This window comes from Ailuropoda melanoleuca, chromosome 11 (assembly GCF_002007445.2).
Source record: "Ailuropoda melanoleuca isolate Jingjing chromosome 11, ASM200744v2, whole genome shotgun sequence".
NCBI classification, from domain to species: domain Eukaryota; kingdom Metazoa; phylum Chordata; class Mammalia; order Carnivora; family Ursidae; genus Ailuropoda; species Ailuropoda melanoleuca.
Genome location: NC_048228.1, coordinates 2,715,601 through 2,743,241, shown reverse-complemented (window position 1 = coordinate 2,743,241; position 27,641 = coordinate 2,715,601).

The window sequence follows — 27,641 nt, the reverse complement described above, 5'->3', positions numbered from 1 at the left end:
TGATAGTGCTCATGGTGATGATGATGATGATGGTGGTGATGGTAATGATGGAGGTTGGTGGTGATGATGGTGATGGTGGTGGTGATGGTGATGATGGTGATGGTGGTGACGGTGGTGATGATGGTGATGGTGGTGATGGTGATGATGATGGTGGTGGTGATGATGATGATGGTAATAATGGTAATGATGGTGGTTGTGTTGATGATGATCATGGTGATAGTGGTGATGGTGGTGATGATGGTGATGATGATGATGGTTATAGTGGTCATGGTGATGATGATGATGGTGGTGATGGTGGTGATGACGATGACAATGATAATCAGAAGGATCAATGTTTGTTGAAGGCACTTACCTGCACCGATACTTACTTAACAGGAATTACTCCATCTAGGCCTTCTCAAAGTAAGAGGGGCCAAAGCTTAACCAGGATAAGTGACCTCCCTGCAGCCGGCAGCCATGCAGACAGGAGGGATGGCTCTGGGATCCAGGCACCAGTCTATTTCCAAGCATGAGCATTTAATCAGTGGAAGTCCCTCAATCTTTCTCACTGTTCCTCCCTGCCCCAATCAGATTTATCTTCCAAGGTGTGCAAGAGTTACAAAGGACCTAGATAAGAATCCAGGTGGTAAAAACTGATCTCTTTAAAGCACAGGATTCACATTTCTTTGTTTTTCTCAAGGTTCGAAGGAACGTCTTCAATTTTTTGTAGGCCATTATGTGTCATGGGACAATCACACAACACCAGCAAAAAGCCCTTCTTTTAGTCCAGGTACAGCTGATGCTCTGGGAACCAAGCACACTCCTCAGTTTAATTCTACTCACTTCTATTAAGCACCTACTATGTGTTGAGATCACTGTGCCACCTGTGGGTGTTAGGAAACAGGGCAACCCAATGTCACCCAACAAGTACAATGTTAAAAATGTTTCCCCACAAATATAGCATGATGCATTATTAACATACTGTTAAATACAGTTGCATGATTGTAGAAAAATGAGTTCTATCCACATGTAAAATTATGTTATTATTATGTGCATATATTAGAAGATTAAGTAGTCAAATAACCAAATACAGCAACAATAACTTGCTATGCTTTTTCACATAATTTTGCTTATGATATGTTGATTAAACTCAAGTTCATTATTCCAGACAATATTGACCTACTTTGCACCACTTAATATCAGCCAAACAGCACTTTCATATATTCTCATAACCATCAAAACTGTCCTGTCCTTGATAAATGTGTCTCTCACATGAAACCTCAACCTTCAGGACAACTGTGGGTGTAGCACAGAATGGGAATGCCAATTTTCCACACTGGAAAGCTCCTTCTTTAAGGGCAGGGAGCCACAAGGTCAAATCTCCATCTTGGCCATGCCTGTGACCATATTATGTCTTGCTCAGATTTCTTTCTTTTTTTTTTTTCCTTTTTTTTTCCTCTCATTTTGGGAAGTCAGGAAGGGTCAGGTTACAAAATTTTTTGCTCCAGGGAGGTTGGTCAGAAAAATCTGGGAAGGTTGGTCAGAGAAATCCGTGGAGGTGGGAGGATTTTCATTTGTCTCTCCCCATCATTCCCTATCATGTTGCATTGTTCCCAAGATCAGACAGATGCCAGCAGGGCTGCTTGGGTGGTCCTCACCAAACTGGGCAGAAAGCCCCACACTCCAGCTGAACGGCATCCTGGAACGTGGACATTGCTTGCCTCCAGCCTTACACACAAGCAGGCCCACCTCCCAGAACACTCTCCTCCCAACCCCCCTCCTTCCCCATTCTCCTTCTCCTAGCTGCCTTGGACCTGCCCTTCAGCAACCTGCTGGATGCCTCTGCCTGTGAATATCTCCCCACAGCTGGGGTAGCTGTTCCCTATTTGCAGGTCCATCAATCCTCACTACACTCATCCCAAGGAGTATGTCATCTATCATAAGTGGAAAACAGCTCTCTGATAGGCTCAGAATTTATTTGGGTGTTCATTAAGAGGGTCAAGTATTTTAATCATGCCATCCTGTCCTGTCTAAATGAAGAACAGCTCCTAACCCATTATCAAGTTATGTATTTATGCATTAATTAATTAGTTAATAAATTAAACATGTACTAAGGAATAGCTGTGTGCTAAGAAAGCCATGACAAATATTGGAAAGCAAAGATTAATAGGGACACAGTTTAAGGAACTCCCAGGCCAATAAAAGAAGATGAGGGCAAGTAAGTCTGATGCAGAGTCAGTGTGCTGGGATGGAAGGTTGACCAGACAGAGGACACAGTCTGTGAGTGCTGAGACTCGGCCTCACTGGGACCACACACCCTGACCCTCCCTCCAGGTGACATGCACCTGCTGTCACAGGATGCTTGTCTACACAGGTTCAGAACACCAAGACTTCAAGACCCCACCACTTCCATCAGGGTCCCAGGCACCCACCCTAAGCAGTGGTGAGTGGAGACCCTTGGGTGGGTGCTCTAACTCCTTGGTCCCCATTTATTCCCCAGTAAAATGAGGGGCTGGGACCAAGCTGATACCCAAGGGCTCTGCAATCTCCAGTCTTCTATTGGCATTGAGATGCTTCAAATGGCAACTGGCTGGTCCACAGACAAGGAGAGTCTTATTCTGTTTTTCTACTGAGCTGCATAAAATCTCATTACTGATACAAGCACGTTGACTCCTCACAGCTGTCCTAAAATCACGGGAGGGGCTGATCATTTAAGGAAGGGGCACATGTATGTGTCTTCACCAAGATCAAACCACAATCCAGGCTGTCCATAGCTTTTCAGGACACAAGCCTTTCCCCCAAAGGTCCAGTTCTTGCCAGAAGCTCACAAGTGGTGGCTTGATTTTTTTAGGCCAGAGTGAACAGAGCAAATATGAGACCTGAATTTCTATTTACCAGATCAAAAGTGGAGAAAGCAAAAAGTAAATTTTTCAAGTGTGTGCTTCTATCCTGTGCTGGGATTTTCCTGGTTCAGAACGTTACTTCATAAGAGCTCATACACATTTTTAAGAGAAAAAAGAAGAGGCCAATATTTGTTAAGATTCTCCCAAGTTCTCACAAGGTACACAAGTCAAATGAAATACCAGATTCGTCTCTTCAGGTTTTCCCTTGAAACCCAGGCTTCAAAGTTGGCAGGTATCTACGCTCGTCCTTTGGGGTACTGAACAGAAATGAAAGTCTGCAAAGGCCACATGTTGTGTTTGGTTAAATGAGGGTCTACACCAGCGGTTCTCGAACTTCTCAGTCTCTGGAATGCTTTATGGTCTTAAAATATATTGAGAATCCCAGAGAGCTTTTATTGATATCTATTCAGATTTATCATATTAGAAATTAAAACTCAGAAAAAATAAAACATTTATTATTTCATTAAAATAATAAGCCTACTACATATTAATATAAACATTTTTATTAAAAGACATGTTTTATAAAACAAAAAAATTCGTGAGAAGAGTGGCATTATTTCACAATTTTTGCAAGTCGGTTTAATTTCTGTCTTAATGGAAGACAGCTCAATACCCACATCTGATTCTCCACTCAACCAGTGGTGATGCTACATGTCAAGTAACCTGTGGGAAACTCCACTGGATGCCTGCAAGAGAATGTGGGTGAAGAGGGCAGATGACACCCTAGTATTCTGATGGAAAAGTTTGACACTGAAGACCCCCAGAAGGTCTGCAAATTCCCAGAAGCCCTTGGACCACTTCCTGCGGACTGTAGTTTAATAAACACTTTGGAAAGGCTTCAGAATTTAGAACCCTGAGTTCAAAATTCCTGTGCTATATCACATGCTAGCTGGTGACCTCAGCTAATTCATCTAACCTTCTGACCACATCATGTCTTCATCTCTACAACGGGACGGGTTAGGTCCACCTTGGGTTGTTACGAAGATGAGACGTAATGTAGGTGATGTGATAACGCAGCTCTTGGCTCATAACTGGCTTCCCTATAACTCTTCTTTGCCAGGACATGTCCCTATGTAGGGACCTATCTGATTGGTAAATATGGGGAGAAAAAATTGAGAATGCTCTGGAAAGTGCCGTCTCCTCCTCTGCTCCACTGAGGTCCACCATGGGGAGTCCTGGAAAGGATGAGGAGGTCTGCCCGCCGTCCCCAGCTCACAAGGCTAGGAGAGCTGGAGCTGCATCACCCTATCAGACCTCCACCGTAAGGCAGTTCAGGTGCTAGCCTCCTTTGGCTCCTTTTTCTGTATTTTATTTCCCAATTTGGTCAGAATGTGATAGTGGAGAGAATGCTGAATGGTGTCATAATGGGGCACCTGAAGATCCCACCAGCTATCATCATCACCACCCTCATTGTCATCATTGTCCTCATTCATGCCATGAGTCATTTCACCGTGGTCATTGAGAAGCAAGTACACACAATGTCTACATAACAGGATTTTAAGTCTGCTTCAAATTGCCCAAAAATAAAATACCTTACAATGCTTTTATAATCTGGGCATCATCAACTGGACTCAGGATTAAGGGATTAAGTATAAATTGAAATTTGGGATTTCAGTAACCCATTACAAGAAGGAGAAAATGTCAGTTAATTATTTTACCACATAGCATAGACAACCTTACCTAGAAGAAAGTGAATTCTCCTGTGTGCATGGGGAATTTGAAGACAATTGCTTAAGTCTCAATTATTCCTTAATTCATTTTGTGTGGTTACTGCATTCATTTCAAGGCTCATGGGAGGTTACCCAATAGCATAGCTGAAAGGAAGGCAATCACTGTGTCATGGCTCAGTACCCCACCCTGGAACATGGCCAACCTCACAAATACCCAGGAAGCTTGATTCTGGACTAGAATCCCAAGATGGCCAAGTGGACACCGACTGTCAGTGTTTTATTGACCTCATTTCTCGAGCCATGGCCCTTTGCCTCCCCCTGTCTCTAGGAACATTTTATGTTGGTTTATACTGTTGCATAAAGTTCCAGAGTCATTTCTAATTCAGTTGTGGAGGTATTTGAACTTCTTAATCTAGGCAATTGGCTCCCAAGGCCATAGTTCTATGGAACCTTTTTCCTCCCTGGCCCCCAGGGCTGGTTAATCATTGCTACATTAACTCATTTGGGCCACAGGGTGCCAGCTGGGTCCCTGAGGCAGAGGACAGCTAAGAGCGCCCTCATTAGTAACTATCACCAGAACCTTTGCTGGGGCTTAAATAATTAGATCCACTTAATGAAATGGGGCCAGTTAACTTCCAGTTTATGACCAAGAAATAATTTCGCCATGTGGTCGGACTCTGCTTTAGGGGAGATCCACACTGCCTGGATCCAGGAACAGGGAAACGTCATCCTGGCTAATGTGTGTGGGTTCTCGCCGGGTACTCTTCATACCACCTCTTCAATAGCACTAAATACAAACTAGCCTGGGGATGCCTGACAACCCCAGCCTCCCAAAAGCATCCATCATTCATATATTGTTCCAGAAAACATTTCTGGAGTATATTTCCCCAAGTTCACTTGCAGGAGAGGAGCCATTAGATTTGCCTGTCTGGTCTCTAGTTCACCCTGGATGACAAAGAGAGCCTATGGTTATATCCCGTGTGGACAATATGACCCACAGATTCCTGAATACCTGAGAGGCAGGAGGACCACTCCAATGTGGCCTGTGTGCTGTCTTCAGGGCTTTAATACTTTGGGCTGCAACCAATCCTCTCTTTAGTGCTAGCCCAACCCCAGAGCCACCTGCCTGAGGGCTCATTCCCAAGAGTCTTGCTCTTACCTGGTTGCTCCCCAGCCATAGTTAAATGCATTCTTCCTGGGGGTTTTGGCAGGTTGTCAGATGATCCTTGGTGACATCCAATACAACATGCTCCAGGGTACGTTCTCCCTAATGGTGGAATCCTATGGGATTAAGATAGGCTGGAGAGATTTGGGCCCTGAGCTTTACACCCTTCCAATGTCAGTTTGTAGGATTGGTCACAGCTGTAACAGGGAACTCCCCAGAAATGTCCAGCTATCTCCTTGTCTCTCTTCAGAGCACCTGGACCAGGGGGCCTTACTCTACAATGTCTTTAAATCCTGCTCTTCTTTGCTTAGTGCTGCTCTTTGTTCACTTAACAGCATGGGCCAGGGATCCTTGTAGGTGAGGGGAGTATAGACCCGAAAAAGGCATGGTCCTTCTCAAGGAAAGAGTAGGTGGGTCAACACACGTACCCAAATAACCCAGATATAAGGGACTCTTCTGGATATGTGCCGCAAGACAGGATAAGCTCAGAGGAAGAAAGATTACTGGGAGGGAGAGATTCAGGGAAGGTTTCATGGAGGAGGTGCCATTTGTGAAGAGCGTTGAATGACTTAAGGTGGGATAGCAATGTGACAGAAAGTGGGGGCATAAGAGAGCAAAGTTGGTAGTTTTCAGTAATCTTGGGGGTGCAGATTGGAAGAATGGAAGGAATCCACTCTAAGAGAGATCCAGGGAATCAAACCGGCTTCCTTTCTGACCGCTAGGACATGCAGGCTGAATGAGAGGGAGTGGAAGTGGGTGAGTGACACCCAGATTTCCAGTTGGGACACTGGGGAAATGGTGGCAGTATATTCATTAAGTTGCCAAGTTGAGTTTGGACATGATTCGACTGTGAAGGGAGGGGTCATACAAGAGATGTCTATTAAAAGGTTTTGGAAACATGTCTGGAGTTTGGGCCAGTGGCTGGACCAGACACAGAGTTGGGGGTCATGGGCATAGAACTGATAATGAAATGAAATGGGAAATCTCAGAGGTGAAAGAAACTGATCACCTACATAGGAATAAAAAGAGTAGAGGAACCAGGTACATAAATAGTCAAGGTGTGGGCAGAAGAAGAGATGCATTTTATGAAGACTGACAAGGGGCAGCCAGAGAGATAGCAGACGTCTGTGTGGTGATCGATCCACATGTCTTGTCTTCGCCAGACTTTTCTTCCAAGAGGTCTAGGAGCACACCTGGTTTTACTCATCTCTCCATACCCAGTGCCCATCGTACCACCTGGCACAACATACTTAGCCGACAAATCTTTGTGGTTGAGCAACAGAAGAGAGAGAAGTGAGGGGTCACTGTGGTTAGAAAGCTCGTGCAATGTGAACTAACCAGAAAGTGAGTGACTTGGATCAAGGGGTCCTCATGAGCGCATTGCAAAACCTCACCTATGTCTGGCATTTCCCATTTCATGGAATCATCAAAGGGAGCACACGTGTTGTTGACCCCAAAGGACCAGCTCCCTTTTGAGGATTGGAAAAAGAGTTGAGATCTCAGTCGTCCTCCCTCTAAGGAGCTTGCTGGAGGCCATGGCTGTGTGCTGTGAACAGGGATGAGGAACAGCGATGAATTTATCCCATGTTGAGCAGAGCGGGCCCCCCAGAGAACTAGGACATCACCAGAGTTCTTCTCTGACTGTGGAGACATCTACTAATCCAATTACCTGCATTTTCTTCTCTTTATTCTCAGATGACATTTCCTATTCACAATGCAAATTCCCACCAAAAAAGTTCACTTTTTTTTTAACCTTTCATCCATCACTTACACATTTATGTGCATATAGAGCCTAAGGAAAAAACATGATCAGAGAGAGACTTAGGAGGACTCTGGGTTTCTTGTGGAAAGAAGAAAGGGGCACTAGAAAAGGGGGGGGGGAACTAATAACACTAAAACCAGGGCACAGAGCCACAAATATCAAATTATAAATCTTGGCCTGAGGATTTTGGTAGAAAACATCATTTAGAGAATTTGCAGATGTTCGATACATAGAGTTTTGGTTTCTGAAGTCTTACCATCAAGTCTGGACTCAGAGGTTACCTTGCTAAACGGCAGGGAAAAGTCTGTCTGACATAATTTAGGATTCTGTTTGGACTTTTCTGAGCTCTAAACAATAATTGAATCTCCAGATACTTGCTAGAATCTGACCACACATAGTGAAATTATTTCTTGGTCATAAACTGAAAACTTAATTGGCTTCATTTCTTTAAATAGATTCAATTATTCAAGCAACAATGAATCTTGTAGAGGTATTTACAAGTCCGGGGTGACTACAAGAGATGAAGGTTTAGAGCATGTTACCCAAAAGCCTTTGCATACTGCCACCAAGGAGCTGGCAGATTGGGAAGGGATTTATTTGTGCTTATAAAATATAAAAACTGCCCTCTCTGGTGCGATTAGGTTTGATGCAACCAGCTTATTAAAAATTAATGCAGCCAAGAAATGATGCCCATATGTATGATGGAGTTCAGCACTGTTGAAAACAGTGGGGAGTTTCTGAGTGGGAATCGCAGGTCTATAGCCCACCAGCTCCTCAGCCTTTCAGAGAGAGCCACTGAATCCCATACCTGAGGCCATGTCTGCCTCCATGTGCTGCTCAGTAATATTCCTCCCCTTCAACATGGCTTATGATTGGACTCTAACTGAAACGGTTAATTCCTAAGGCTCACAGAGAAAATGCAGAGTCATGGCTGGATTCACCCCTAAGCATAAGGCTTCCTTCTATACAATAGACATCTGTGGGTTTCGCTCAAAACCTTCTTCCTACCATGTCCTTTGTCCCCTGCAGCTTTGGCCCCGACTCGGAATGTTAATCAGTCCCAGAATAATGTGATTGTAATTAGCTAAGAATCTGACTCAACCTCCAACCTCTGCCTGTTGCCTTATTAAAAGTTGCTTCCCATGGCCCTGACCCTGTAGCTGGGGCATGTTGTGTCCTTGCGTGCCTCCTCTGGTATGCGTGAATTACCTCCTGAAAGAACATGTTTAGAAGCAGAGTTAAATCATTAACCTTAACCCAGAATTTCACTAGCACAAAGATATCTCAAACTGCAGGGTTAGATGGGTTAATTAGGACACAATATCTACCTTTTCTTCAAGCAACTGAAGACAAGAGATGAGATCAATGAGCTGATGGTCACAGGCATGCTTCACAGTATGGCGGTGGGTGGGTGGGTAAAGGGTGAGTGACCATCTTGCGGGTTGGAATTTTCTCTAATGAAACCAAGAGAAGGAAGACATACACCCTACCATTAGGTTCCTCTAGAGGTTCACTCTGAAGAGAAGGGAGAAGACGGTGGAATCAACTTTTGGGGAAGGGTGTTATCTGTTCCTGGAGAGGGATGTTCCTTCTGCTGTGGAGCTGTCCAGAAGCCTCAGTGCTGAAAGCATGTTGGTGGAAGGACACCATGTACATATTGAAATACCAAAATGCACTGCCCTTGTGCTTTCTCCGGGATCCAGACTGAGCTGTATTTGAAACAATATATTGAATGCCTTTCTGAGAAAAGGACTAAGCGTTCACTTTAACTTTGTACCATTAATACTGTGAATCATTATTTGGCCACCAGCTCTATGTTCTAGTATATGGCACGTCTAAGATAGGATCACACGGAAAAAAAAAATCAAGAGATATATTATAGGATGATGATGCATTTCCCAATATTTTAAATGAACTAAAGGTGTAGGAAAACCACTGATATTTAATTTTCCTATCAGAGGGCCCCTGTCGTGCCTAAGTGTGACACTCTGTCGCCAGAACGGTATGGGGGTTTTGTCTTCCTTGAGCCTCATCCCCTAAGTCAGAGTTCCCCTCCTGAGCAATTTCATGATGACATTGTTGCTTTGTCATTTATGTAATATACCTATACACAGCTTGACTTTTCAAAAATTTATTTGAAGTGAAAAGTGCAAAAGCTAGTGTAAATATGGAATTAATTAAATCTATCTATGCTTTGGTCTTTTCAAAATTAACTTACAAAATGTTTGCCAGTAAAATTATTAACATGTAACTCTGAAGATAATGAGTCAGTTTAAGGTTATTTAATTACTGGTAGAATTACAGTATTTACACTAAAGCATTTTCTGCACTCTATTCTCATGTGTGACACGACTCTGAAGGTTTTTCAAGGCTAGCATCTTCTGAGATTTCATTCTGATAATTATCTTCACCTGAAAGGATGAAACCTATTGAACAAACGGAGTCAGTGTTGCTTGATTGGTTGGGCATCTTTGGAACATATGTCTGTGTTGATAGAAAGGTCACTCTTGAGGGTTAATTGGTCACTGTCCTTGTGTGCTGTGAGGTTCAGAGGGATGGGAGCAAGTCCTGAAAACTTAGCCCCTGGCTCCCTTCCTGTGGAAGGTCACTTGGGTGGGGCTCAATCAGCACCAATTCCCAGTTCTCCATGGAACCAGTAAGAGTGCCATTAGGAGCAGAACTTCTGCAGCGGAGAGCCCACCTGCCCTTTGGGTTCTGCTGAAGAGTACAACATAGTCCCGTTGAGTGGCATTTGTTGTATTGTCACTCAATTATTCAGCATCGGTGTGGGCTGAGATAACTGTCATGTTTGTGGGTTACTGCTGAGCAGTGAATTCTCCTCCAACTTTCTCCCACACAAGTTATACTTTCCTATAGGCAATCCAGCCAGGTTTTAGAGCAGTTTGCCTGGAGCAAAGGCCTTCATGTTGTGATCTATCAAAGAGACTGTATGCATCAAACTTGGCAGCCCCCTCTTTGATAATGCTTCTTCTCCAGCCAGATTGTCAATGACTGACCTTTATCTAATGACAGAGAGAGCCAGAAGACTGCCATGAGCAGCAGGGACAACAGTGGGGAGAGGCAGAGGCTCTGAGGGGACAATTCAGCAAGGAGCTGGGTCTGTTCTCTTCTTGGATGGAGCAGCTTATAGGGAACCGAGCTGGTCTTGTCTAAAGAGAGCTAAGTGCCACAGATTTCAGTAGGCTCTGATTTCATGATGATCAGCTTTGAGTCCCTGTGGTATGTCCAGTTAAGACTAACCTTGGTGGGGGATGGGGGTGGTGTGTGTGTGTGTGTGTGTGTGTGTGTGTGTGTGTGTGTGTGTAGAGAGAGAGAACACATCCTGAGTCTTGGAGCTTACTACTTGGGGAAACAAAATATGCATGCGTAATCAACTGAAGAAAAATACAAGACAGAATATAATAAGGACAAAACCAAATAGTCCACACTCAGGGCCTTGGGATCCAGAGAAAGTCATCCTCCTCCCCTGCCCCCCTTTTGCAGTAACATGGAAAGGCTTCTGGTGGCCCTGAGGGAAGGAATCTATCCAGTTAGAGACAATGGAGGAGTGGGGGGAAGCTTGGAGGAAGCTTCAAATATTGGCGAAAAACTTCTATTGGGAGTTTAGAGTCTAAGGTTCCAGTTCCAATAAATCCTGTGGGAAGCAGGGATGTTCTTATCCAGAGTCATTCTCAGACCACTGGGCTACGTGCATCGGGCAGGTTTATTCTTTAGTGGGATAAAATTCCCTTCAGGCCTCTCCAGATATTGTCATTGGTTAAAAGAATGCTGAGAGCATACACTCTCTGTCTCCCCCAGTTCTAACCTTCCAAGTTCTTCTCAGAGGATTTCTGTAGTCCTGCCCCCTCTCAGGGAGCTGGGATGGAACTGGGCAGTGACTCCCTGCCAACACAGGCTTCTTCTCTGTCCTCAGAGCAGCTCATACAGAATTAGAGGGAAGCCCACGAGGTTGGAGTCATGCAGCTGATTCCCTGGCTCTCATGAAAGGGAGGTGACTTTGTAGCCCCTCAGTACATGTGCAACTTGCACAGAGATGATACCAGTGCCCTCAGAACACCCGCGTATGCTCAACGAGATGGGCAAAGTTGTTTTTGTTTTATTTTTTACTCTCATGTCTTGGCTACAACTAACCTTGTGTCTCCCAAACAGACATCTGGTTCTCTTGCATCTTCTCCACCATAGCCAGACCAGCACCCAACCTACTCAACCCGCCTGGGTCTCTGCCCTATGGAAGAATCCGCCTGTGGTACCAGCTCTGTCTCCAACTCTACCTGGCTTCCGGGGATGCTCTAAGCTCTCCAAGACAAGGAGGAGAGGCAGAGCTATAAAATAGGAAGACTGTATTTTTAAAAAGAAAAATAAAGCTCTATGCCCCTGGGAGCTGGGCTGTAGGGTTCCCAAATCTAACACAAAATGCTGACATTTGAAATGTTGCTAATTCTTTCTAGGAAGGCCTATAGCTCTTCATGCTCAGAAACAAGGAAGCCGATTTCATGCTTCAGGGAATTGGTGGATGGTCTGTGAGGTGAGGAAGGGACTCCTCCACTTGGGTGGGCACAGCCACTCTCAAGTGATGAGCACGAGAAGCTGCATAGTTAAGCTTAGACTCTGGAGACCCGCAGAGTGGCCAGAAACGCGCTGCGATCATGGGGACCACGGGGGAAATGCCACGATTAACAAGAAATCCAGCAAAGGATGGGGGAGGGGGAAATTGATGGCTTTAATACACCACCTTCCCTCTCATTTTTAATAACAGTGTTGCCTTTGCGATATTAGCTCCGTTAATTCTCACCCCATTCCATCCGCTTTTGTTTTCACACGCTTGTGCTGTAATTTTCAATTTAATTAGTTGCAGTTCTGTTAGATGGCAACAGGTCCTGGTTTATCTTCCCAGCTAATACCGCTAATTGTTTATCCAGCCTTCAGTAATATCTCATTAACTTTATAGGCTATCGTTTCCACATCATCTACAGAATTAATTTTCTGCAAATCTAGATATGTTGGTGCTGGTGAACATTTTCTCTCAGAAACACAGCAAAACCAAACAGGAGGAAAACAACAACAAAAAGCATCTGGCAAAGTTGGAGAAGCCAGCGTTGATTTCTGCCGTGGTGTCCCTCTAGGAAATAATGTCTAAAGACAATCTTTCCTTTGATTTTTTTTTTGTAAAAAGAACCCACCTAAGTAATTCATCATTTTTATAACAGCCATTATGCATAAGGCATTTATGGATATGCAGATGAGAGATGAGACGTGCATACAGAATATTCAGAGGCGACACGCACGGGTCCTCCAATTACTTGCCTTAATATAATGAAGTTGTTATCCAGATGATTTTTATGTTATCTGTCTTGATTTCTCAGAACGTTTAATATCTGCCCCCCCATTTAGAAGATGAGAAATTTAGAAGACAATAGTGCATGATTTAGCTGTAACCCACCATAACCCCATCTAAGAGCTTGGTATCAGTTCTGCCCTCCTTCCTTGCCCCTCCCCTGCCAGCTTCCAACCAAGGTGCAAAATGTTTGCTCTTCACAGGCCTCCCCTCCCCTGCTCCAGAGCTGGCCTCTTCATAGCCTGTCTGGTCCCTGATGTTCAAGACAAAAAAGATGTGTTATACGCCTCCCCAGCACCGTTGGACCACATAAATCGACTGTCCCCTTTCTCTGAGCTGCAGACAGCAAGAAATGACTTCCGTGCTTTGTTACGTGCACAGGAGAGCTTGGCTAAGGGAGTGGGCTAGACCCTGACCCACACGGTCACTGCAACTGGGGCCTCCTCCCCATGGCCTCTGGGCACACACGCTGTTTCTCCTCCTGGTTTCAGTTTCTGCATGAGTCTATCCTCCAAGTGGCCAGAGGGTCAGTCTCTTCTGTGTGGAGGAATTTGTGGACCTTCTTCACAGCCTCGATCACAACCAGGAACGTGCTTTTCAGTGGCTGTGTTGTGGTTCCTGCAAAACTAGAGACTGCTGCTTACCCACAGAGTAAATGGAGCAAAGATGTATCAGCAGCTAGCAAAAAGGTGGGGACCTTGGTTCACTGGGCTGAAGGCAGCAGGGGATCTGGAGCTGGTTGCTTCACTGTGGCCGCGGCCACAACGCAAGAAGAGTCTGAGAATCAACACAGGCTGTCCTGCTTCGATCCACATAGAAGGACTGGAGAGAAGACCACCCACCCGTCGGACAGAAGAGAGGACGCCAGGTTCGACGATCAGCTCGGACTTCTGCTCCAGGCCCCCAGGCTCACTCTTCTCCCTTACCGGAGCCGCGTCCTCCCAGCCGGCCCACCGCCAGCACCCCGGGCAAAGTCCTGTGTTCTGAGTGTTGCTGAGTTACAGACGCCTTTGGGAATACGAAGGAAGATACGAATGAGCAGCTCCTTCTACCCAAACTCATCCAAATTGCTCAGGTTTGGGGGAGATCTATAAAATCATAAAGAATCATAGCATTCCTGTTCTGTAAGTAAGAAATTTAAAATGGCCAGGAAATCAGCCGAGGTTTCCTTCCTATACATTCCGGAGACAATGGTAAAGCGAGAGAGTCGCGACACGGCATGTGGCGGCCTGGGCGCTGAGAAGGGGGCCTCGTAAAGAAGCACTTGGTTCTTCATTTTTACCGTCTTTGCAAACAGCAAATGCAATTCAATTTTACAAATATTTTCAAGCATTGACTGCGAGCCAACAAAAACTACATACTGAGTGTTTTCAGATAAAAGTGGCAGAAACCCAACTCAAAATAGTGTAAGCTGAAATGACAGTTACTGGCTCCTGTAGCCAAAAAGTCCAAGCGCAGAGCTGGCCTCCAAGGCCCCCTCCCTGTGGTCAGGTGTCCAGGTTGTCCTATATTCTTATTTACCTTCTCTCTTTCTCTGCTTCCCTGTGTCTCTTTGTCTCTGTCTCTCTCTCTGTCTCTATCTCTCTCTACTACCTGTCTCTCCCTATCTCTCCCTGTCTCTCTGTTTCCATCTCTCTTTCTCCCTCTGTCTCTCTCTCTGTTAGTGTCTCTCTGTCTCTCTCTCTCCCTCTTTGTCTCCCTCTCTCTGTGTGTCACTCTCTGTCTCTCTATCTCTCTCTGCCTCTCTCCCTGTCTCTCTGTTTCTGTCTCTCTGTTTGTGTCTCTCTGCCTCTCTCCTTGTTTCTCTCTGCTTCTCCCTCCGTCCCTCTCTCTCTGTCTCTCCCTCTGTCTCTCTCTATCTCTCTCTGTCTCTCCCTCTGTCTGGTCCCCCTCTTGCTCTTGCTTCTCCTTCTGTACAAGGTCTCTCTGTGGGTGGAGGAGGGAACTAAGAAGGTAGGAGAGGAGGCACAACCCAGCCAGCCAGCTCTAGATTTCCATCCTGCCAGGCCATGGCCCCAAATGAAAAGGCTCTGCGTCGGCTTCTATTCCTGTGGTCTTGCATTACGTATTTATTGGCCATCTGTGTTTTCCTTTGATGAAGCTGCCCGTTCGTACATTCGGTCGTTTCCTCGGTCTGCGGGGCATCAGATGCTAACCCGCAGTCCCCGGGTTGCAAACACCCGTCTACAAGCAGCGAGAGTACCGCACACCACATATTTCGCTCTTTCAAAGTGAACATTTCAGTGGGTTTTAGTACATTCACAAAGCGGTACGACTGTCCCTTCTCTCTAATTCCAGAACATTCTCACCACCAAAATGAAACCCCATACAGATCGGCACTCTCTCCCGTTCACCGGCCTCAGCCCCTAGCAATGGTGAATGTACTTTGTCTGTATGGATTTGGCCGTTGTGAACCCCATGCAGAGGGAACCCTACCGCGCGGGGTTTTTCCGACTGGCTTCTTTCTCTCGGCATCACGTCTCCGAGGTCCGTATATGTCGAAGCACAGATCTGGCCCCCGTTCCTGTTTTGGCTGAGGACGTTCCAGTGTATGGATACAGCACATTGGCTTATCCATTTATCAGCTAATGGACTTCAGGGCTGTTTCCACTTTTCGGCTCTTAGGAACGACGCTGCTGTGACCGATCACATGCATTTTTTTGTGTGAACGTGCTTTCAGTCATCTTAAGTAAACACTGGCGGTTGGAACTGTTGGGGTTACTAGCTCCCCACTGCTCCTGTGAATCTTCTAACCGCTGGAATGACACGTCCATTCCCAGTGAGATCAGAGATACGCACGCCCTAAGACCCAGAGATTCTGTGGGCCCAGGGAAACTTTCCTATGTATTCCAAGGAAGATTTGTACAGATGTAGTGAAACGAATGGGCTCCTGTACCCCAATGTTCATAGCAGCAATATCCACAATAGCCAAACCATGGAAGGAGCCGAGATGCCCTTCAACAGATGAATGGATAGGGAAGATGTGGTTCATATATACAATGGAAGATTACTCAGCCGTCAGAAAGGATGAATACCCACCATTTCCATCGACATGGATGGAACTGGAGGGGATTATGCTGAGTCAATCAGAGAAAGACAATTATCATATGGTTTCACTCATATGTGGAATATAAGAAATAGTGCAGAAGACAGTACGGGAACGGAGGGAAAACTGAATGTGAAGAGACCAGAGAGGGGCACAAAGCATGAGAAACTCTTGACTCTGGGAAACAAACTGAGGGTTGCTGGACAGGAGGTGGGTGGGGGAATAGGGTAATTGGGGGATGCGCATTAAGGAGGGCACGTGATTTGATGAGCACACTGGGTGTTACACGCAACTGATGAATTACTGAACCCTACACCTGAAACTAACGATGTGCTGTATGTTGGCTAATTGAATTTAAATTTAAAGAAAAAGAAAAATAAATAATAAGCAGGAAGAAAAGAAGATATGTAAATAAGATCATAACAGTGTTGCTTGCAATGGGAAAAAAAATCAGAGAAATAGTTAAAATGTCCAACCTCAGAAAAGCAGGTAGTTTATTGCAAGACGATACTATGAGTATATACACGAGCATAAATGAACTAGTGCTGCTGTGATCATGAGAGGGGCTTATCACAAATATGTTGGGAAGACGTTTTTGAAAAGTTTCAAAATTAAAAATACAAGTTGCAGAAGAATGTGTCCGATGTGATGTAGCTTATCTAAAGGTCAGAAGCACACCTAGCAATACATCTGTGTGCGCATATATGGAGTGTAGGGAAAGAGATGCACGTCACGTCAAAACCCAAATGTAGAATAGTGGTTCCATCTTGGGGTGCGGGAGGTGAGAAGGAAGGGGTAACTCGTGGTGTTTAACTACAGTGATAGCGTTATTTCCTAGGCTGGCCGGTGGGTACCCGGACATCTATTTATTAATCTTTACACCTCTTGCATATCACGAATGTCATAGAAGAGTTCCTTAAAAAAAGTAGAAAATATAGTTTAGAAAATCTCTCATTCAGAATATAAAATTATGAGATACCTAGACACAGATACGAAATAAAATAGATGTAAGCATTAATCGATAAATTTAATGGGATTCCAAAAGACCAACAGGATATTTCGCGAGAGTTAAGAACTGATTGTGGAAACGAAAGGGAAGACCAAGTATTCAAGAATGGCCAAAAAAATTTTTTAAAAGCTGAGCAAAAATGGGTGATTGTTCCTGTCATATTGCCAAGTTCATTGTAAAATTACAGTAATAAAACTATGTCACTGGCGTGGGGATAAGAAATTAAAGCAATGGAAACAAAATCAGAAGTAAGGATAGACAAACACCCACACCTATGTTATATTTTGGTTTTGACAGAAGTGACATTAAATTAGTGGTAGGAAAATTGAATTTGTACCTCACAACGCACACAAAATAAATTGCAGGTGAATTAATATTTTTAACATATACGATGGTTTATTACTCAGCTATAAAAGAGAACGAAATTTGCCGTTTGCAATGACACGGATGGAGGTCGAGGGTATTATGTTAAGTGAAATAAGTCAGAGAGAAAGAGAAAAACGCCATTAAGTATCTCAGGAAACAAAACAAAACAAAACAATAAGGTTATTGTCTGTGGACCAGCCAGTTGCCATTTGAAACATCTCAGTCCCAACAGCAGGCTGGAGCTTGTCGGGCCCTTGGATATCAGCTTGGTCCAAGCCCCTCATTTTACTGGGGAATAAACGGGGCCCAAAGGACTAGAGCACCCACCCCAGGGTCTCCACCCACCACTGCTTAGGGCGGGTGCCTGGCACCCTGAGGGAAGTGGTGGGGCCTCGGAGTCTTGGGGTTCTGAGCCCGTGTAGACAAGCATGCTATGACAGCAGGTGCATGTCACCTGGAGGGAGGGTCAGAATTGCTCTGGCTTCTGTTTTAATAAGAGACTGAACGGAACAAGTTCAAACCAGGGATACACACATTCAGGCGAGAGAAGATGGTGCCCTGGACCCTGCCGTTGAACAGTGGCGGTGTGAGGGTGGCCCGTCTGCAGGTGCTTTCAAGGATGACCTTCAGGACAGATGTCTGACATGGAGGAAAGGGAAGAGTCAGAAACGGGGCCATGCTCTTATGGACCAAGGATCTAAAGGCATGACATTTCTGTCAATTCTAATTTTAATTTGTAATAAATTACCACAGATGTAATAAAACATAAAACAACACATATTCATTATCTTTAATTTTCTTTTTTTGCCTCATCGCCCTGACCCATGGCTTATCCTTGCATTTCTAATACAGACTCTCCTGATTACTGAAAGGTGTTTTTTTTTTTTTTTTTAATGTAGTTGAATTTAGCAATGACCTTGTCTATTTTTGGCCTTTTTAATCTTAAGAAATACATCCTTATTCTAAAATTTTGAAGATATTCTCATAATTTTCTTTCTAAGCTTAAATTATTTTGCTTTTCTCATTTAGTTTCTTAAGCTACTAGAATGGAATATTGGATGTGGCATGAGGTAATGAGTTGGGGAGCTAATTTCATTTTATTTCCCACGTGGATAGTCAGTTGTCCCAGCAGTGTTTATTGGACATTCTGTTCTACCACTGGCCTCCAAGAACGTCTTTCTCGTATTTTAATTTCCCGTTCATACATGGGTCTACTGTCTTCCATTCGGTTGGCCTTTTACTGTCACATTGCCTATCTGCGGTACCTTTATGATACGGTACGATATCTGGTGTGGCAGTCTCCGCCAACACACTTCACAACACCTTATTTAGTTTACCCAAAATTGTCTTGGCCATTTTTATCCTTTTGTTTTTACATTTAAGTAGCTTATCAAATTTCTGCTTATAAAGGATCAGAATTGCAATGGAAATTGCATGACATCAGAGATTAATTTGAAGATAATTTTTTATTTTTACAAAATATGGCACATTAAATTAGATTTTCTATAGTGTTTTCAAATAAATATTTAGACATTTTTCCATAAAATTCCTATATATCTTCTATTAGATATATTCCTGGTTTTGTTTTGTTTTGTTTTTTAGTGTCCATTTACAAGAGCAACAAAGGTATAAATTGCATTCCATTTTCACTGCTGATACACCGTATGGAACTTTTCTTTCTATAGCATTCTCGTACTTGTTTATTTGCCCAAGAACTATGTTTTGAGTACTCACTATATGTCAGACACCATTTCAGGGGCTGGGACTTCACACATATCCGGACAGATTCAGTCCAAGCCTTTCTGGAGCTGACATCCTCTGACAAGAGGGGGACAATAAACAAGTAAATCCATGATAAGTCAGATGACAGGCAATGCCTTGGTGACAATAAAGCCAGGCAAGAGTAACAGGGAGTGCTCTCTCAAGGGGTTTCACTAGACTGGGAGCTCTGATGATACGGCCACTGAGTGAGGCCTTAAGGAGCAAGGGAGAGAATCCTCCAGGCACATGGCAGAGGGAACTGCGGAGAAGGGGAGCGGCAGGTGCAGAGCAGAGCCCTGCACATCCCTGGTGCACTCGGGACCACCGAGGAGGCAGGCGGCATGCGGCATGCGTGGCGCCTAGCAAGCCAAGAGGACTGTAGAGGAAGACGGGTCCAAGTGGTAGTCAGAGCCCGACAAGGTAGGGCCTTCCCCAGATCTCTGCAGGGGTGGCTCCTCCTGTTTGCTCTGAGTTCAAGAATCCCTCCCAGGACCACAGCCCCCTCCGCCATGGTGTTCTGTGATCGTGGCCCCACACGTTGCTAACTGAGGCTGTCTGGTTTATCTGTGTGCACGCTCTCTGTCCTCCCAAGGAGCCTACACTCCGCGGCAACAGCTCTTCTCAGCTTCCGGACCACTGCTTGGTTAGACCCCGCAACTCTGCATGCTTTGAACTACATTCATAAATACACCCGCCCACGGCCAAGCACAGAGCTCTCCCTTCCCGTCCCCGCGAAACCCATCACACCCTGTGCTCCCACACCTGCCGTGGCCGCACTTTGGCTCACTGCTGCTGGGTCAGCTTGGGGTAGGGGAAGTAAAGTGACCTGCGAAGGGAGCCCCATGACAGTTTGCTTGACAACGCAAGTGAAAGGAAGGAGTTGGAATTGCAAAGGAATTTCTCTGGAAGCTGACAATTCGGGATGTACAGAGCAAGCCCCATGACTCAAATGTGGCTTAAATATATCTAACCGGTAAGGTAGATTGGCAGATAAAATCCTTTTATTATGAAAAGTTTCCAGCATATACAAAATTAGAAAGAAGAGTATAATGAAATCCATGTTCCCCTTGTCCAGCTACAAATGTCCCTGCTTCCCCCAGATTATTTTGAGGCAAATTTCAGGCATAGTATTTCTTCTTCTATGTTTTTTTACTTACATGTCTAAAAGATAAGGACTCGTTTTAAATTACATACCACCACTAAATCATCACGACAAAAATTAGACAAGAATTCCGTAATATCATCAAATATCCAGCCATGCTGCAAATTACCCAGTGGTCTAATTTTTTTCCTCCTTTTGTCCAGTTTGTTTGAATCACCATCCAAATGAGAGCCGTACATTCTGGTTGGCTGGTGTGACCCCCAATCTCTTTCAGTGTAAGGTCCCCCTCACTCTCTTATTTCCCCTCTGGTCTGTGTCTTTCCATCTGGATTTTGTGGATTGCATCCACACGGTGTTGTCCAACAGGTTCTTCTGTTCCCTGTATATCCTGGAAAATGGAAGTTACACCCCGGAGTTTGATCAGACTCAGGTTCTGTTGGGGCTGGAACACGACGTCATCAGCAGCGTGTGATTCCATCCAGGGTCATGCCCGCTCATCTTTTCCTCTGTGNTAAATTACCACAGATGTAATAAAACATAAAACAACACATATTCATTATCTTTAATTTCTTTTTTTTGCCTCATCGCCCTGACCCGTGGCTTATCCTTGCATTTCTAATACAGACTCTCCTGATTACTGAAAGGTTTTTTTTTTTTTTAATGTAGTTGAATTTAGCAATGACCTTGTCTATTTTTGGCCTTTTTAATCTTACTTAAGAAATACATCCTTATTCTAAAATTTTGAAGATATTCTCATAATTTTCTTTCTAAGCTTAAATTATTTTGCTTTTCTCATTTAGTTTCTTAAGCTACTAGAATGGAATATTGGATGTGGCATGAGGTAATGAGTTGGGGAGCTAATTTCATTTTATTTCCCACGTGGATAGTCAGTTGTCCCAGCAGTGTTTATTGGACATTCTGTTCTATCACTGGCCTCCAAGAACGTCTTTCTCATATTTTAATTTCCCGTTCATACATGGGTCTACTGTCTTCCATTCGGTTGGCCTTTTACTGTCACATTGCCTATCTGCGGTACCTTTATGATACGGTACGATATCTGGTGTGGCAGTCTCCGCCAACACACTTCACAACACCTTATTTAGTTTACCCAAAATTGTCTTGGCCATTTTTATCCTTTTGTTTTTACATTTAAGTAGCTTATCAAATTTCTGCTTATAAAGGATCAGAATTGCAATGGAAATTGCATGACATCAGAGATTAATTTGAAGATAATTTTTTATTTTTACAAAATATGGCACATTAAATTAGATTTTCTATAGTGTTTTCAAATAAATATTTAGACATTTTTCCATAAAATTCCTATATATCTTCTATTAGATATATTCCTGGTTTTGTTTTGTTTTGTTTTTTAGTGTCCATTTACAAGAGCAACAAAGGTATAAATTGCATTCCATTTTCACTGCTGATACACCGTATGGAACTTTTCTTTCTATAGCATTCTCGTACTTGTTTATTTGCCCAAGAACTATGTTTTGAGTACTCACTATATGTCAGACACCATTTCAGGGGCTGGGACTTCACACATATCCGGACAGATTCAGTCCAAGCCTTTCTGGAGCTGACATCCTCTGACAAGAGGGGGACAATAAACAAGTAAATCCATGATAAGTCAGATGACAGGCAATGCCTTGGTGACAATAAAGCCAGGCAAGAGTAACAGGGAGTGCTCTCTCAAGGGGTTTCACTAGACTGGGAGCTCTGATGATACGGCCACTGAGTGAGGCCTTAAGGAGCAAGGGAGAGAATCCTCCAGGCACATGGCAGAGGGAACTGCGGAGAAGGGGAGCGGCAGGTGCAGAGCAGAGCCCTGCACATCCCTGGTGCACTCGGGACCACCGAGGAGGCAGGCGGCATGCGGCATGCGTGGCGCCTAGCAAGCCAAGAGGACTGTAGAGGAAGACGGGTCCAAGTGGTAGTCAGAGCCCGACAAGGTAGGGCCTTCCCCAGATCTCTGCAGGGGTGGCTCCTCCTGTTTGCTCTGAGTTCAAGAATCCCTCCCAGGACCACAGCCCCCTCCGCCACGGTGTTCTGTGATCGTGGCCCCACACGTTGCTAACTGAGGCTGTCTGGTTTATCTGTGTGCACGCTCTCTGTCCTCCCAAGGAGCCTACACTCCGCGGCAACAGCTCTTCTCAGCTTCCGGACCACTGCTTGGTTAGACCCCGCAACTCTGCATGCTTTGAACTACATTCATAAATACACCCGCCCACGGCCAAGCACAGAGCTCTCCCTTCCCGTCCCCGCGAAACCCATCACACCCTGTGCTCCCACACCTGCCGTGGCCGCACTTTGGCTCACTGCTGCTGGGTCAGCTTGGGGTAGGGGAAGTAAAGTGACCTGCGAAGGGAGCCCCATGACAGTTTGCTTGACAACGCAAGTGAAAGGAAGGAGTTGGAATTGCAAAGGAATTTCTCTGGAAGCTGACAATTCGGGATGTACAGAGCAAGCCCCGTGACTCAAATGTGGCTTAAATATATCTAACCGGTAAGGTAGATTGGCAGATAAAATCCTTTTATTATGAAAAGTTTCCAGCATATACAAAATTAGAAAGAAGAGTATAATGAAATCCATGTTCCCCTTGTCCAGCTACAAATGTCCCTGCTTCCCCCAGATTATTTTGAGGCAAATTTCAGGCATAGTATTTCTTCTTCTATTTTTTTTACTTACATGTCTAAAAGATAAGGACTCGTTTTAAATTACATACCACCACTAAATCATCACGACAAAAATTAGACAAGAATTCCGTAATATCATCAAATATCCAGCCATGCTGCAAATTACCCAGTGGTCTAATTTTTTTCCTCCTTTTGTCCAGTTTGTTTGAATCACCATCCAAATGAGAGCCGTACATTCTGGTTGGCTGGTGTGACCCCCAATCTCTTTCAGTGTAAGGTCCCCCTCACTCTCTTATTTCCCCTCTGGTCTGTGTCTTTCCATCTGGATTTTGTGGATTGCATCCACACGGTGTTGTCCAACAGGTTCTTCTGTTCCCTGTATATCCTGGAAAATGGAAGTTACACCCCAGAGTTTGATCAGACTCAGGTTCTGTTGGGGCTGGAACACGACGTCATCAGCAGCGTGTGATTCCATCCAGGGTCATGCCCACTCATCTTTTCCTCTGTGGTGTCGGAAGCCATTGATGACCATTGCCTAGATCCATTTCTCACAGGAGAGACAAAATGGTGAATGCTCCTCCATTTGTCTGACTTTTTTCTCGTGATTACACTGGGGTGATGGCTTCAGGGGAAGAAGAGCACAGGGGTACCATGCCCTGCTCATCACGTCGTATCAAGGGAACACAGACGATACCAACGTGACCTGCACTGGTGATATTAACCGCCATCACTTGGCTAAGACAATGGCTGCGGGACCTCAGTGGGAAGTCACCGGTTTTTCCTTCCCATCCTCCATTCCTTGGAAGTGAGTCACTAAACCCAGGCCACCCTCCAGGAGAGGGAAATGAAGCTCCACCTCCCAGAGGAGGGTTCTCTATATTTATTAATTGGAATTCTTTTGTAAGGAAGACTTGTCCCTCCCCCACCCCATTTATTCCACAATTTTTTACGTTGGTATGGACTCATACATATGTATTTTATTCTTTGGGTTATAATCTAATGTTATCTTTATTTTGTTGCTCAAATTGTTCCAGCTTTGGCCATGTAAGTCTTTTAATACAAGAAAAACTGCACTTTTTTTGTTTTGTTTTCACNTGACATCAGAGATTAATTTGAAGATAATTTTTTATTTTTACAAAATATGGCACATTAAATTAGATTTTCTATAGTGTTTTCAAATAAATATTTAGACATTTTTCCATAAAATTCCTATATATCTTCTATTAGATATATTCCTGGTTTTGTTTTGTTTTGTTTTTTAGTGTCCATTTACAAGAGCAACAAAGGTATAAATTGCATTCCATTTTCACTGCTGATACACCGTATGGAACTTTTCTTTCTATAGCATTCTCGTACTTGTTTATTTGCCCAAGAACTATGTTTTGAGTACTCACTATATGTCAGACACCATTTCAGGGGCTGGGACTTCACACATATCCGGACAGATTCAGTCCAAGCCTTTCTGGAGCTGACATCCTCTGACAAGAGGGGGACAATAAACAAGTAAATCCATGATAAGTCAGATGACAGGCAATGCCTTGGTGACAATAAAGCCAGGCAAGAGTAACAGGGAGTGCTCTCTCAAGGGGTTTCACTAGACTGGGAGCTCTGATGATACGGCCACTGAGTGAGGCCTTAAGGAGCAAGGGAGAGAATCCTCCAGGCACATGGCAGAGGGAACTGCGGAGAAGGGGAGCGGCAGGTGCAGAGCAGAGCCCTGCACATCCCTGGTGCACTCGGGACCACCGAGGAGGCAGGCGGCATGCGGCATGCGTGGCGCCTAGCAAGCCAAGAGGACTGTAGAGGAAGACGGGTCCAAGTGGTAGTCAGAGCCCGACAAGGTAGGGCCTTCCCCAGATCTCTGCAGGGGTGGCTCCTCCTGTTTGCTCTGAGTTCAAGAATCCCTCCCAGGACCACAGCCCCCTCCGCCATGGTGTTCTGTGATCGTGGCCCCACACGTTGCTAACTGAGGCTGTCTGGTTTATCTGTGTGCACGCTCTCTGTCCTCCCAAGGAGCCTACACTCCGCGGCAACAGCTCTTCTCAGCTTCCGGACCACTGCTTGGTTAGACCCCGCAACTCTGCATGCTTTGAACTACATTCATAAATACACCCGCCCACGGCCAAGCACAGAGCTCTCCCTTCCCGTCCCCGCGAAACCCATCACACCCTGTGCTCCCACACCTGCCGTGGCCGCACTTTGGCTCACTGCTGCTGGGTCAGCTTGGGGTAGGGGAAGTAAAGTGACCTGCGAAGGGAGCCCCATGACAGTTTGCTTGACAACGCAAGTGAAAGGAAGGAGTTGGAATTGCAAAGGAATTTCTCTGGAAGCTGACAATTCGGGATGTACAGAGCAAGCCCCATGACTCAAATGTGGCTTAAATATATCTAACCGGTAAGGTAGATTGGCAGATAAAATCCTTTTATTATGAAAAGTTTCCAGCATATACAAAATTAGAAAGAAGAGTATAATGAAATCCATGTTCCCCTTGTCCAGCTACAAATGTCCCTGCTTCCCCCAGATTATTTTGAGGCAAATTTCAGGCATAGTATTTCTTCTTCTATTTTTTTTACTTACATGTCTAAAAGATAAGGACTCGTTTTAAATTACATACCACCACTAAATCATCACGACAAAAATTAGACAAGAATTCCGTAATATCATCAAATATCCAGCCGTGCTGCAAATTACCCAGTGGTCTAATTTTTTTCCTCCTTTTGTCCAGTTTGTTTGAATCACCATCCAAATGAGAGCCGTACATTCTGGTTGGCTGGTGTGACCCCCAATCTCTTTCAGTGTAAGGTCCCCCTCACTCTCTTATTTCCCCTCTGGTCTGTGTCTTTCCATCTGGATTTTGTGGATTGCATCCACACGGTGTTGTCCAACAGGTTCTTCTGTTCCCTGTATATCCTGGAAAATGGAAGTTACACCCCGGAGTTTGATCAGACTCAGGTTCTGTTGGGGCTGGAACACGACGTCATCAGCAGCGTGTGATTCCATCCAGGGTCATGCCCGCTCATCTTTTCCTCTGTGGTGTCGGAAGCCATTGATGACCATTGCCTAGATCCATTTCTCACAGGAGAGACAAAATGGTGAATGCTCCTCCATTTGTCTGACTTTTTTCTCGTGATTACACTGGGGTGATGGCTTCAGGGGAAGAAGAGCACAGGGGTACCATGCCCTGCTCATCACGTCATATCAAGGAAACACAGACGATACCAATGTGACCTGCACTGGTGATATTAACCGCCATCACTTGGCTAAGACAATGGCTGCGGGACCTCAGTGGGAAGTCACCGGTTTTTCCTTCCCATCCTCCATTCCTTGGAAGTGAGTCACTAAACCCAGGCCACCCTCCAGGAGAGGGAAATGAAGCTCCACCTCCCAGAGGAGGGGTCTCTACATTTATTAATTGGAATTCTTTTGTAAGGAAGACTTGTCCCTCCCCCACCCCATTTATTCCACAATTTTTTACGTTGGTATGGACTCATACATATGTATTTTATTCTTTGGGTTATAATCTAATGTTATCTTTATTTTGTTGCTCAAATTGTTCCAGCTTTGGCCATGTAAGTCTTTTAATACAAGAAAAACTGCACTTTTTTTGTTTTGTTTTCACTTACTATCTTACTGTTTCACTTATCTCTGCATACCAGACATTGCTTCTAAAGAAATAGTCCTGATTCCTTTTTATAGAAGCAAAATAATCCATCGTATGGCTCGATCACAATCCATTTGGTAATTCCCCAGTGGTGGACATTGGATTGGCACCCCTCTTCTGCTCTTTCAGAAAGTGCTCTAACAAAGAGGCACACGTCTTCGTGTTTTCCCTGGTGCATTTGCGAATAGATCCTAGAAGTCGATCCCGTGGACAAAGCGTACATGTATACAAGATTCTGCTAGACTTTGCCAAATTCCCCGTCACAGGGGAAGCACTGTTTTGCCAGTGTTTTATTGCCAATGCTGGGAGAGGGCACACACCTGTGCAAGGCTGGGAACACCTGTGTGAGCTGAGAGGCTGTCAAGTGGGGCAAGAGACATGTCCTGAAGTAAAATCTCACACAGAAGATAAAAGATAAATAGGGAGCTCCTTGAGGTCTCATCCACAGTGGGGAAGCCCCAACACCGCACCCCTAGCAATCCCTGGATCACCTTAGGGCAGCGTGGGGCAGGGCTCACCACCACCAGATGGGGTGGTTCCGGTTTGACACAGTTGGCATTACACGTGATGGTCTTTTCTACATGGGAAGGAGACGCACACGTCTGGCAGGGAAGCTGCTGGGTTTTTTGTTATTGCTTTTTTCCAGGAGAAACAGAGGCTCAGAGAGACGGGATATGCTCTGTGCGCAGAGCTGGTGTCTGGATGCACCGAGACTTGACCTCAAGGTTTTCTAACGTTCAGAACATCGCTCTTAAGCTGGTCGACAAAGCTAGTAATAGAGTAATCTGCCTTCGTGTCTTGGTCACCTAGGTGGTTATAACAAAAATATCACAGACTCAGGGGCTTATGAACAGTAGACATTTTTAGCTCACAGCTCTGGAGGCTGGAAGCCCAAAATCAAGTCTTCCAGAAGATTCGGCATCTGGTTGGAGCCAGCTTCTTGGTCCTAGATGGCAGCCTTCTTGCTGCCCCCTCTCATGGTGGAAGTGATGAAGGAACACTCTGGGGTCTCTTTTATAAGAACACTCATCCCAGGGGCGCCTGGGCAGTTCAGTCGGTGAAGCATCTGCCTTCGGCTCAGGTCATGATCTCAGGGTCCTGGGATCCAGCCCCATGTTGGGCTCCCTCCTCAGCAGGGAGCCTGCTTCTCCCTCTCTTCGCCACCTGTGCTCTCTCTATCTTTGTCACTGTCTCTGTCTATCTCTTTCTCAAGTAAATAAATTAA